This window comes from Heptranchias perlo, chromosome 18, assembly GCF_035084215.1.
Source record: "Heptranchias perlo isolate sHepPer1 chromosome 18, sHepPer1.hap1, whole genome shotgun sequence".
Classification (NCBI taxonomy): domain Eukaryota; kingdom Metazoa; phylum Chordata; class Chondrichthyes; order Hexanchiformes; family Hexanchidae; genus Heptranchias; species Heptranchias perlo.
The window spans coordinates 1039181-1053421 of NC_090342.1; the positions used below are offsets into that span (position 1 = coordinate 1039181).

The window sequence follows — 14241 nt, forward strand, 5'->3', positions numbered from 1 at the left end:
ACCTCATCCTGTAATAGTTTATACAGTAACATAGCAACAGGTTCAGGCAGGAGACCTTCTGCCCATCGAGCCCACCGATCCACAGTATTCCCTTCGGCCCATCGAGCCCACCGATCCACAGTATTCCCTTCTGCCCATCGAGCCCACCGATCCACAGTATTCCCTTCGGCCCATCGAGCCCACCGATCCACAGTATTCCCTTCGGCCCATCGAGCCCACCGATCCACAGTATTCCCTTCGGCCCATCGAGCTCACCTATCCACAGTATTCCCTTCGGCCCATCGAGCCCACCTATCCACAGTATTCCCTTCGGCCCATCGAGCCCACCTAGCCATAGTATTCCCTTCGGCCCATTGAGCCCACCGATCCACAGTATTCCCTTCAGCCCATCGAGCCCACCTAGCCACAGTATTCCCTTCTGCCCATCGAGCCCACCGATCCACAGTATTCCCTTCGGCCCATCGAGCTCACCTATCCACAGTATTCCCTTCGGCCCATCTAGCCCACCTACCCACAGTATTCCCTTCGGCCCATCTAGCCCACCTATCCACAGTATTCCCTTGGTGCATTTCTAATAATCCTCAGTCCCCTGTCCAGTTCCTTCTTCCTGTTAAAGTTTCTTGTTCACCACCTGTGCCGATAATCTGAACCGCATATTCACCACACTTTAGTAAAAACGTTCCTTCGGCATTTCCTATTTGGTTTTGTTCTCCTTAATTTATAAATATGACCCCTTGTGCTTAAATTCTGTACACGGCAGAAAATCTTACTTGGATACAATTTGTCCAAATGTTTTATAATTTTAAACACTTCTATGATATGAAATGGAAATGTTTCGTTCCCTGGCTCTGTGAACAGTGCACATTCTGCACATATCTACATTCAGGTAACCGGAACAGGATCACTTTAACCCGAATGCACTGAAACAGATATTTCAGTCTAATAAAGGTCCCGCTAGCTCAGTTGGTAAATGCACTGCCCACTGAGGCCCCCATGCAGGACCCTGGGCTGTTACAGTCTCAGTCTCTCCAGCTCAGATCTCTACTTAGTGACCTGTATTGGTGGTGTCCGTGCCATGGGCCCTGGTTTGGATGGACACCCACTCTCATGGCTCCTTAGGTGAACATGATGCTGATACTCGGTCTCCTGTTTCAAACTGTCATTAACAGGGTGTTACTGCCTCTGGAGTGGAGACCTCTGGGACAGTCACAGTCGGCAAAGATACAATAGGAGGAAACCAACATGGAAAAAAGGGTCATCTCCAACACAATAATAGTCTTTGTGTTCTCCATCTTGGTTCCATAATGCTTTCTCCTACTAAATATGACCATGTTTGATTCTTAATGACATTAAATGATGACAAGACATTGTTAGATTTTCCTACATTACAACAGTGACTACACTTCAAAAGTATTTCATTGGCCGTAAAGCGGTTTGGGACGTCCCGAGGAGGTGAAAGGTGTGATAGAAATACAAGTCTTTCTTTCTAAATAACTGACTAAGCAGGGACCTGATTGGCTGAGCTCCACACCAGCTCCCTCCCCCCTCCCCCCACCACCTCCCCCCTCCCCTCCACCTCCCCCCTCCGCACCAGCCCCTCCCCCCTCACCTCCCCCCGCCCCAGCCCCTCCCCCCTCACCTCCCCCTCCCACATCCCACAGCCCCCTCCCCCACCACCTCCCACCCCCACCATTACATCTTTTTTGAAGCCTCATGCCAGTTATTTCCTCCATTTTCCCCCTTTTTCACTCTCCTCAGATAATTACCCAACCGGATCTGACCGCGGCAGCCTGGATTTTGGGACCGCTGCCTCTCAGTGAATTAATTGAAAGCTGGTTTGAAGTCCTGACAACAACTTTATTTTCATATTTAAAATATCTGTGACCCTCACAGGGGACATTATTGTTGATAGATAGAATTACAGAAACTCCAAAATGCACCAAATAAAGTGTCAAAAATCAAAATATCCTCAACACGCAGTCGTTTCCCCCCCCTCCTTCTCCCCTCCCCCCCCCACCACCACCTCCCCCACCACCTCCCCCCCCACCACCTCCCCCCCCCCCCCACCTCCCCCCTCCCCCCCACCTCGAATCACAAACCAGCAGCATTCCCCCACTCAGTACTTTCGAAATCCCCCACTGCCCCAAACTGTACTTTGATTATTAGCCGTGATGGGAGATGGAGCAGATCTCCAGCTTAGGTTCTGACAAGCTGCGAGCTCTGTACTTCCTCTCAAACTCCATGTCTTCACATGTCATAAAGACTAAATTCAGGGGTGTTTTTGAGTCTGTGTCAGATTTTCGGAAGTTGGTGGACAGTTTTTATTAGTTTTCCAGGTTGGTGTGAAATCATCAATTATAAAACTATTATTGTACATTGTTAATAAATGCTGCAGCAATTCCAAGACCAATACTTTCTTTTATCATTCTCAGGATGTGGGCGTCGCTGGCGAGGCCAGCATTTATTAGCCATCCCTTGAGAAGGTGGTGGTGAGCCGCCTTCTTGAACCGCTGCAGTCCGTGTGGTGAAGGTTCTCCCACAGTGCTGTTAGGAAGGGAGTTCCAGGATTTTGACCCAGCGATGATGAAGGAACGGCGATATATTTCCAAGTCGGGATGGTGTGTGACTTGGAGGGGAACGTGCAGGTGGTGTTGTTCCCATGTGCCTGCTGCTCTTGTCCTTCTAGGTGGTAGAGGTCGCAGGTTTGGGAGGTGCTGTCGAAGAAGCCTTGGCGAGTTGCTGCAGTGCATCCTGTGGATGGTGCACACTGCAGCCACAGTGCACCGGTGGTGAAGGGAGTGAACGTTTAGGGTGGTGGATGGGGTGCCAATCAAGTAGGCTGCTTTGTCCTGGATGGTGTCGAGCTTCTTGAGTGTTGTTGGAGCTGCACTCATCCAGGCAAGTGGAGAGTATTCCATCACACTCCTGACTTGTGCCTTGTAGATGGTGGAAAGGCTTTGGGGAGTCAGGATCATCAGCAAAGTGATGGAAGGTGTCGTCGACAGTGCTATCAAGTGGCACTCACTCACCAATAACCTGCTCACCGATGCTCAGTTTGGGTTCCGCCAGGACCATTCAGCTCCAGACCTCATTACATCCTTGGTCCAAACATGGACAAAAGAGCTGAATTCCAGAGGTGAGCTGAGAGTGACTGCCCTTGACATCAAGGCAGCATTTGACAGAGTGTGGCACCAAGGAGCCCTAGTAAAATTGAAGTCAATGGGAATCAGGGGGAAAACTCTCCAGTGGCTGGAGTCATACCTAGCACAAAGGAAGATGGTAGTGGTTGTTGGAGGCCAATTATCTCAGCCCCAGGGCATTGCTGCAGGAGTTCCTCAGGGCAGTGTCCTAGGCCCAACCATCTTCAGCTGCTTCATCAGTGACCTTCCCTCCATCATAAGGTCAGAAATGGGGATGTTCGCTGATGATTGCACAATGTTCAGTTCCATTCGCAACCCCTCAAATAATGAAGCAGTCCGAGCCCGCATGCAGCAAGACCTGGACAACATCCAAGGCTGATAAGTGGCAAGTAACATTCGGGCCAGACAAGTGCCAGGCAATGACCATCTCCAACAAGAGAGGGTCTAACCACCTCCCCATGACATTCAACGGCATTACCATCGCCGAATCCCCCACCATCAACATCCTGGGGGTCGCCATTGACCAGAAACTTAACTGGACCAGCCATATAAATACGGTGCCTACAAGAGCAGGTCAGAGGCTGGGTATTCTGCGGCGAGTGACTCACCTCCTGACTCCCCAAAGCCTTTCCACCATCTACAAGGCACAAGTCAGGAGTGTGATGGAATACTCTCCACTTGCCTGGATGAGTGCAGCTCCAACAACACTCAAGAAGCTTGACACCATCCAGGACAAAGCAGCCCGCTTGATTGGCACCCCATCCACCACCCTAAACATTCACTCCCTTCACCACCAGCGCACTGTGGCTGCAGTGTGTACCATCCACAGGATGCACTGCAGCAACTCGCCAAGGCTTCTTCGAAGCACCTCCCAAACCCGCGACCTCTACCACCTAGAAGGACAAGAGCAGCAGGCACATGGGAACACCACCACCTGCACGTTCCCCTCCAAGTCACACATCATCCCGACTTGGAAATATATCGCCGTTCCTTCATCGTCGTTGGGTCAAAATCCTGGAACTCCCTTCCTAACAGCACTGTGGGAGAACCTTCACCACACGGACTGCAGCGGTTCAAGAAGGCGGCTCACCACCACCTTCTCAAGGGCAATTAGGGATGGGCAATAAATGCCAGCCTCACCAGCGACGCCCACATCCCATGAACGAATTAAAAAAAAGTGAGTCACTCGCCGCAGAATACCCAGCCTCTGACCTGCTCTTGTAGCCACAGTATTTATGTGGCTGGTCCAGTTGGGTTTCTATTACAAGACCATTACTGTACCTAGTTAAAAATATTGCCTGTATTACAAGACTGTTACGATACCTAGTTGATAAATATTGCTTCTACTACAAGACTGTTACCATGGTGGTGGAAATCAATATAAATTAATTACAAATATATTTGTTTGGCAGGATCCTCCCTGCTACAATTGGAACTCTGTCTCCTCCCACTATTCACTCAAATTATTTTTGTACTTGTTCACAGGTGTGAGCGATGTTGGCAAGGCTTCGTTTATTAACCATCCCTCGTTCCCAGAGGGCATTAAGAATGATTATTCTGGGATTGAATTCGTGTGTGGGCTAGACTGTGTGGAGCTGGCTGGTTCCCTTTCCTGAAGGGGTTTAATGAATCAGTTCGGTTTGAACAACATTCCCACAATTTCACAATTTCCCATGGTCGCATTTGAACTCATGACCTCTGGGTTATAATTCACTTCGATAACCATTGAGTTACTGTACCTGAGTTCACCTGCAGCTGGTTCCTCAATACCAGGCAAGCAAGGAAACCCGTCCAATGAGAAGATTCCAAATAAGGGAGAAATTTGGGATTGAAACAGCTATTCTGGAGTGACCATGGAACTTTATCCCCATTGGTCGGGATTGGCATGACACACTTCTTTGGTGGTGAAAGAACTGCTCGCTCCCCGCTCCCGGAGCCCCCCTCTCCCCGCTCCCGGAGCCCCCCTCTCCCCGCTCCCGGAGCCCCCCTCTCCCCGCTCCCGGAGCCCCCCTCTCCCCGCTCCCGGAGCCCCGCTCCCGGAGCCCCGCGCTCCCCGCTCCCGGAGGAACCCTTAGAGAGGGTGCTGGAGAGATTCACTGAAATGATCCCAAGGATGAGCAGGTTTATGAACTGAGATCAGAGATTCTTGGGCTCTTTTCATTAGAACAAAGAAGGTTAAAGGGAAATCTGATAGAGAGGTTTAAAACTTTGAAGGGTTTCAATAAGGTAAAGGGTGAAAAACTAGACGTCATAAATTTAACCAATCATCACCAAAAGAATGAAGGGAGAGATAGGACATGGAATGTGCGACCAGTGGGGGAAGCAGAATCCTGAATAGCTTTTAAAAGAGAATTGGATAGATGGAAAAAGAAAAATTTAAAAGGGTATAGGATAGGGCAGATGAACGGGACTAAGGGGATAGGACAGGGCAGAGGAACGGGACTAAGGGGATAGCTTTCATAGAGATGGGCCAAATGGCATTCTCCTCTGTTGTAAACTTCTATGATTCTAAGATGGAAAGAGAGATAGTAAGACAGATAGTGAGACCGAAATACAGACAGAAAGCCACCGAGAGAAAAATAAAGGAGGGAGGGAAAAAGAATGAAAAGAAGGAAGAGTTAGAAGGACAACAGCCACTGAAACCAATTCTGAAAGGATCTCGGGCCACTGGATGTTCTAGACTTTTCTACAAGTGCATCTTGGGTAAAGATAAGCAGAGTGTGGCAGGAAGGGACAGAGTTTACCAATAATAGAGCATCGACGAGTAAGGTCAAAGCAGGAAAAAATGGTAAAAAATCAAAACTAAAGGCTCTTTATCTGAATGCACAAATAGACTGATCTAACAGCCATTACAGAGACATGGTTTCAAAGTGACCAAGGTTGGGAACTAAATATTCCAGGGTACATGATGTTTAGAAAAGACAGGGAGAATGGAAAGGGAAGGGGTGTAGCCCTGATAATAAAGGGTGAGATAAGGACAGGGGTGAGAAAGGATCTCGGCTCGGAAGATCAGGAAGTAGAATCAATATGGGTGGAAATAAGAAATAACAAAGGGCAGAAAACTCTGGTGGGAGTAGTTTACAGGCCCCCCTAATAGTAACTATACCATTGGACAGAGTATTAATCAAGAAATAATAGGAGCTTGTAACAAATGGAATGCAATAATCATGGGGGACTTTAATCTTCATATAGACTGGGCAAATCAAATTGGCAAAAGTAGTTTGGAGGACGAGTTCATGGAATGTATTCAAGACAGTTTCCTAGAGCAATACGTCATGGAACCAACCAGGGAACAGGCTATTTTAGATCTTGTATTGTGCAATGAGACAGGGTTAATTAGTAATCACACAGTAAAAGATCCTCTGGGGAAGAGTGATCATAATATGATGACTTTCACATTGAGTTTGAGAGTGACGTACTTAAGTCAGAAACCAGTCTTAAACTTAAATAAAGCTAATTACATGAGCGGTGAGTTGGCTAAGGTAGATTGGGAAATTAGATTAAAGGGTATGATGGTTGATAAACAATAGCAAACATTTAAAGAAATATTCTCAACAAATATACATTCGATTGAGAAATAAAAACTCCATTGGTAAAGTAATCCATCCGTGGCTAACTAAAGAAGTTAAGGATAGTATTTGATTAAAAGAAGAGGCCTATAATGTTACGAAGAAGTAATAAGCCTGAGGATTGGGAGAGTTTTAAAAACCAGCAAAGGATGAACAAAAAATTGATAAAAAGGGAGAAAATAGAATATGAAAGTAAACTAGCAAGAAATATAAAAACAGATTGTAAGAGCTTCTACAAGTATGTAAAAAGGAAGAGAGTAGCAAAAGTAAACGTTGGTCCCTTAGAGGCTGAGACAGGAGAAATTATAATGGGGAATCAGGAAACAGCAGAGACATTAACCAAATATTTTGTATCTGTCTTCACAGTCGAAGACACAAAAAGCATACCAGAAATAGTGGGGAACCAAGGGGCTAATGGGAGTGAGGAACTTAAAGTAATTAATATCAGTAGAGAAAAAATACTGGAGAAATTAATGGGACTAAAAGCCGATAAATCCCCTGAATCTGATGGCCTACATCCTAGGGTTCTAAAACAGTTGGCTGCAGAGATGGTGGATGCATTGGTTGTAATCTTCCAAAATTCCCTAGATTCTAGAAAGGTCCCTGTGGATTGGAAGGTAACAAATGTAACCCCACTATTCAAGAAAGGAGGGAGAGAGAAAACAGGGAACTACAGGCCAGTTAGCCTGACATCAATCGTCGGGAAAGTGCTGGAATCCATTAATAAGGAAGTGGTAACAGGGCACTTAGAAAATCACAATATGATTAGACAGAGTCAACATGGTTTTATGAAAGGGAAATCATGTTTGACAAATTTATTAGAGTTTTTTGAGGATGTAACTAGCAGGGTAGATAAAGGGGAACCAGTGGATGTAGTATATTTGAATTTTCAAAAGGCATTCGATAAGGTGCCACATAAAAGGTTGTTACACAAGATAAGGGCTCATGGGGTTGGGGGTAATATATTAGCATGGATTGAGGATTGGTTAACGGACAGAAAACAGAGAGTAGGGATAAACGGGTCAGTCTCAGGTTGGCAGGCTGTAACTAGTGGGGTGCCGCAAGGATCAGTGCTTGGGCCTCAGCTATTTACAATCTATTATCAATGACTTAGATGAAGGGACCGAGTGTAAGTAAGCTGTGAGGAGGACACAGAGTCTGCAAAGGGATAAGTGAGTGGGCAAGAAGGTGGCAGATGGAGTATAATGTGGGGAAATATGAGGTTATTCACTTTGGTAGGAAGAATAGAAAAACAGAATATTTTTTAAATGGTGAGAAACTATTAAATGGTGGTGTCCAAAGAGACTTGGGTGTCCTCGTACAAGAAACACAAAAAGTTAGCATGCAGGTACAGCAAGCAATTAGGAAGGCAAATGGCATGTTGGCCTTTATTGCAAGGGGGTTGGAGTACAAAAGAAAGGAAGTCTTACTGCAATTATACAGGGTTTTGGTGAGACCTCACCTGGAGTACTGTGTACAGTTTTGGTCTCCTTATCTAAGGAAGGATATACTTGCCTTAGAGGGGGTGCAACGAAGGTTCACTAGATTGACTCCTGGGATGAGAGGGTTGTCCTATGAGGAGAGGTTGAGTAGAATGGGCCTATACTCTCTGGAGTTTAGAAGAACGAGAGGTGATCTCATTGAAACATATAAGATTATGAGGGGACTTGACAGGGTAGATGCTGAGAGGTTGTTTCCCCTGGCTGGAGAGTCTAGAACCAGGGTGCATAGTCTCAGGTTGAGGGGTCGGCCATTTAAGACTGAGATGAGGAGGAATTTCTTCATTCAGAGGGTTGTTAATCTTTGGAATTGTTTACTCCAGAGGGCTGTGGATGTTGAGTCATTGAGTATATTCAAGGCTGAGATTGATAGATATTTGGACTCTAGGGGGAATCAAGGAATATGGGGATCGGGCGGGAAAGTGGAGTTGAGGTCGAAGATCAGCCATGATCTGATTGAATGGCGGAGCAGGCTCGAGGGGCCGTATGGCCCACTCCTGCTCCTATTTGTTATGTTCTTATGTTCTTTCACAGGAGGGGCGAGTGAGAATTTGGAGTGTGGGCAGTGGTTTAGTGGGTTAACTGTTTTTCCACTGAGAACTAGACCATCCCTCCACTCCTCTCCTCCTTAATGTCTATTTTCAGAATATTCTGCCCAAAATTCTGACCCGTATCAAAATGATTTACAGATGTTTCAATCCCTAAAACATCTGCATGATTTGGCAACCGATAGCGAGCACAAGGGCTGTTCGGATAATTTAAGTCCTCACAGATGTTTATACATAGTGTGGGTCATGAAACACACACTAAACACACAGCTCTCATACTGATAACTAAAGGGATTTAATTCACTCTGGGGGTGGGGGCATCACTGGGGAGGCCGGGATTTTATTGCCCGTCCCCAGTTGCCCTGAGAAGGTGGTGGTGGGACTTCTTGAGCCGCTGCAATCCACTTGTGTTAGTCTTTATAAAGCTGAGGGGCTTGCTAGGCCACTTCAGAGGGCAGATACGATTCAACCCCTTTAGTGTGGGACTGGAGTCACGTGTAGGCCCAGACTGGGTACAGAATCATAGAATGGTTACAGCACGGAAGGAGGCCATTCAGCCCGTCGAGTCCATGCCGGCTCTCTGCAAGAACAATCCAGCTGGTCCCACTCCCCCGCCCTATCCCGCAGCCCTGCAAATTTTTTCCCTTCGATTACTTAACCAATTCCCTTTTGAAGGCCACGATTGAATCTGCCTCCACCACCCCCTCGGGCAGTGCATTCCAGATCCAAACCACTCGCTGTGTAAAAAAGATTTTCCTCATGTCACCTTTGGTTCTTTTACCAAAGCTTAAATCTATGCCCTCTGGTTCTTGACCCTTCCGCCAATGGGAACAATTTCTCTCTATCCACTCTGCCTAGACCCTTCATGATTTTGAATACCTCTATCAAATCTCATCTCAACCTTCTCTGTTCCAAGGAGAACAATCCCAGCTTCTCCAGTCCATCCACGTAACTAAAGTCCCTCATCCCTGGAATCATTCTAGTAAATCTCTTCTGCACCCTCTCTAAGGCCTTCACATCCTTCCTAAAGTGCGGTGTCCAGAACTGGACACAAAACTCCAGTTGTGGCCGAACACAGAAACACAGAAAATAGGAGCAGGAGTAGGCCATTCGGCCCTTCGAGCCTGCTCCACCATTCAATATGATCATGGCTGATCCTCTATCTCAATACCATATTCACGCTCCTTCCCCATGCCCCTTGATGCCTTTTGTGTCTAGAAATCTATCTAGCTCCTTCTTAAATATATTCAGTGACTTGGCCTCCACAGCCTTCTGTGGTAGAGAATTCCACAGGTTCACCACCCTCTGAGTGAAGAAATTTCTCCTCATCTCAGTCCTAAATGTCCTACCCCATATCCTGAGACTGTGACCCCTCGTTTTGGACCCCCCCCCCCAGCCAGGGGAAACATCCTCCCTGCATCCAGTCTGTCTCTAGCCCTGTCAGAATTTTATATGTTTCGATGAGATCCCCTCTCATTCTTCTAAACTCTAGTGAATACAGGCCGAGTCGACCCAATCTCTCCTCATACGACAGTCCTGCCATCCCAGGAATTAGTCTGGTGAACCTTCGCTGCACTCCCTCTATGGCAAGTATATCCTTTCTTAGGTAAGGAGACCAAAACTGCACACAATACTCCAGGTGTGGTCTCACCAAGGCCCTGTATAACTGCAGTAAGACATCCTTGCTCCTGTACTCAAATCCTCTTGCAATGAAGGCCAACATACCATTTGCCTTCCTAACTGCTTGCTGCACCTGCATGTTAGCTTTCAGTGACTGGTGTACAAGGACACCCAGGTCCCTTTGTACATCAACATTCCCCAATCTATCACCATTTAAATAATACTCTGGCTTTCTGTTTTCCCTTCCGAAGTGGATATCTTCACATTTATCCACATTATACTGCATCTGCCATGTATTTGCCCACTCACTCAACTTGTCTAAATCGCCTTGAAGCCTCTTTGCATCCTCCTCACAACTCACTATCCCTCCTAGTTTTGTGTCGTCGGCAAACTTGGAAATATTACATTTGGTTCCCTCATCCAAATCATTGATGTATATTGTGAATAGCTGGGGCCCAAGCACTGATCCCTACGGTACCCCACTAGTCACTGCCTGACACCCGGATAAAGACCCATTTATTCCTACTCTCTGTTTCCTGTCTGTTAAACAATTTTCAATCCATGCCAGTATATTACCCCCAATCCCATGTGCTTTAATTTTGCACACTGACCTCTTATGTGGGACTTTATCAAAGGCCTTCTGAAAATCCAAATAAACCACATCCACTGGTTCCCCCTTTTCTATTCTACCAGTTACATCCTCAATAAACTCCCATAGGTTTGTCAAACATGATTTCCCTTTCATAAATCCATGTTGACTTTGTCTAATCCCATTGATATTTTCTAAGTGACCTGTTATCACATCCTTTAGAATAGACTCCAGCATTTTCCCTACTACTGATGTTGGGCTAACCGATCTGTAGTTCCCTGTTTTCTCTCCCTCCTCTTTTAAATAGTGGGGTTACATTTGCCACCCTCCAATCTGCAGGAACTGTTTCATAATCAAAGAATTTTGGAAGATGACAACTAATGCATCCACTATTTCCATGGCTACCTCTTTTAATACTCTGGGATACAGATTATCAGGCCCTGGGGATTTATCAGCTTTCAGTCCCATTAATTTCTCCAGCAGTATTTGTTTTACAAATACTAATTTCCTTTAATTCCTCCTTCTCACTAGTCCCTTGGTTCCCTAGCATTTCTGGGAAGTTATTTGTGTCCTCTTCCGTGAAGACAGAACCAAAGTATTTGTTTAATTGCTCTGCCATTTCCTTGTTCCCCATTATAAATTCTCTCATTTCTGACTGGAAGGGACCCACATTTGTCTTCACTAATCTTGTTCTTTTTACATACTTGAAGCTTTTACAGTCCAATTTTATGTTCCTTGCAAGTTTACTCTCATACTCTATTTTTCCCCTCTTAATCAATCTCTTGGTCCTTTTTGCTGAATTCCAAACTGCTCCCAATCATCAGGCTTGCTACTTTATCTGGCAATTTTATATGACTCCTCTTTGGATTTAATATTATTAATCAAATACCAGTATTTTATAAAGGCTCATCATAACCTCCTTGCTTTTGTACTCTGTGCCTCTATTTATAAAGCCCAGGATCCCGTATGCTTTTTAACCGCTTTCTCAACCTGCCCTGCCACCTTCAACAATTTGTGCACATAGACCCCCAGGTCTCTCTGTTCCTGTACCCCTTTTAGAGTTGTACCCTTTAGTTTATATTGCCCCTCCTCGTTCTTCCTGCCAAAATGTATCACATTTTTCTGCGTTAAATTTCATCTGCCACGTCTCCGCCCATTCCATTAGCCAGTCTATATCCCCTTGAAGTCTATCACTATCCCCCTCACTGTTTACTACACTTCCAAGTTTTGTGTCATCTGCAAATTTGGAAATTGTGCCCTGTACACCCAAGTCCATGTCATTAATATAGATTAAAAAAAGCAGTGGTCCCAGCACCGACCACTGTACATCCTCCTCCAGTCGGAAAAACAACCATTCATCACTACTCTCTGTTTCCAGTTATTTAGCCAGTTCTGTATCCATGCTGCTACTGCCCCTTTATTCCACGGGCTTCAACTTTGATGACAAGCCGATTATGTGGCACTTTATCAAACGCCTTTTGGAAGTCCATATACACAACATCTACCGCATTGTCCTCATCGACCCTCTCTGTTGCCTCATCAAAAAACTCATTCAAGTTAGTTAAACATGATTTGCCTTTAATAAATCCGTGCTGGCTTTCCCTAATCAATCCACACTTGTCCAAGTGACTGTTAATTCTGTCCCGGATTATCATTTCTAAAAGTTTCCCCACCACTGAGGTTAAACTGACTGGCCTGTAGTTACTGGGTTTATCCTTACACCCTTTTTTGAACAAGGATGTAACATTTGCAATTCTCCAGTCCTCTGGCACCACCCCCATATCTAAGGATGTTTGGAAGATTATGGCCAGCACCTCCGCAATTTCCACCCTTACTTCCCTCAGCAACCTGGGATGTATCCCATCCGGACCAGGTGACTTATTTACTTTAAGTACAGCTAGCCTTTCTAGTAAGGACCCCTCAGATAATGAAGCAGTCCGAGCCCGCATGCAGCAAGACCTGGACAACATCCAGGCTTGGGCTCATAAGTGGCAAGTAACATTCGCGCCAGACAAGTGCCAGGCAATGACCATCTCCAACAAGAGAGAGTCTAACCACCTCCCCTTGACATTCAACGGCATTACCATCACCGAATCCCCCACCATCAACATCCTGGGGGCCACCACTGACCAGAAACTTAACTGGACCAGCCATATAAATACTGTGGCGACAAGAGCAGGTCAGAGGCTGGGTATTCTGCGGCGAGTGACTCACCTCCTGACTTCCCAAAGCCATTCCACCATCTACAAGGCACAAGTCAGGAGTGTGATGGAATACTCTCCACTTGCCTGGATGAGTGCAGCTCCAACAACACTCAAGAAGCTTGACACCATCCAGGACAAAGCAGCCCGCTTGATTGGCACCCCATCCACCACCCTAAACATTCACTCCCTTCACCACCGGCGCACAGTGGCTGCAGTGTGTACCATCCACAGGATGCACTGCAGCAACTCACCAAGGCTTCTTCGACAGCACCTCCCAAACCCGTGACCTCTACCACCTAGAAGCACAAGAGCAGCAGGTACATGGGAACAACACCACTTGCACGTTCCCCTCCAAGTCACACACCAGCCTGACTTGGAAATCTATCGCCGTCCCTTCATCGTCGCTGGGTCAAAATCCTGGAACTCCCTTCCTAACAGCACTGTGGGAGAACCGTCACCACACGGACTGCAGCGGTTCAAGAAGGCGGCTCACCACCACCTTCTCAAGGGCAATTAGGGATGGGCAATAAATGCCGGCCTCGCCAGCGACGCCCACATCCCATGAACGAATAAACAAAAGGTTTCCTTCCCTAAGGGACATTAGTGAACCAGTTGAGTTTTTACGACAATCCTTCACGGTCACTTTTACTGAGACCAGATTTTTATTTCCAGATTTTTTTTAACTGACTTCTAATTCTCAAACTGCCCAGGGTGGGATTTGAACTCATGTTCTCCAGATTATTAGTCCAGTAACATAACCACGACACTAAAGTCCCCCTTAAAATAGTGGGGGAACTTCACCAAATATTTTGATGTTAAAAACACTGCAAGTTTCTACTGAAAGAAATCCAAATATCAAATTTAAGCCCTGAATTCCGTGGGTTAGAGGAATTTAAAGAATTGCATTAAGAGATTAGCCATTACTGCATGAGTTGGACACTGGGCCGGACAAACTGGATGAGTTCGAATATCAGGAGGACAATCTCTTTGGCCTGAATGGCCTTTCCGTCTCCTTGACTTTCTCCACGTTCTTTCCTTTGAGATTATTTACTGTCAGAGGAAGTCATCGGGC

The 14241-nt window shown here is 46.1% G+C and overlaps 1 protein-coding gene across 1 annotated transcript in view; it reads right to left on the minus strand.

Moving 5' to 3' along the window:
• btbd11b (BTB (POZ) domain containing 11b) overlaps positions 1 to 14241 on the minus strand; it is a 155590-nt gene that overhangs the window by 38972 nt on the left and 102377 nt on the right. The window lies entirely within an intron of this gene.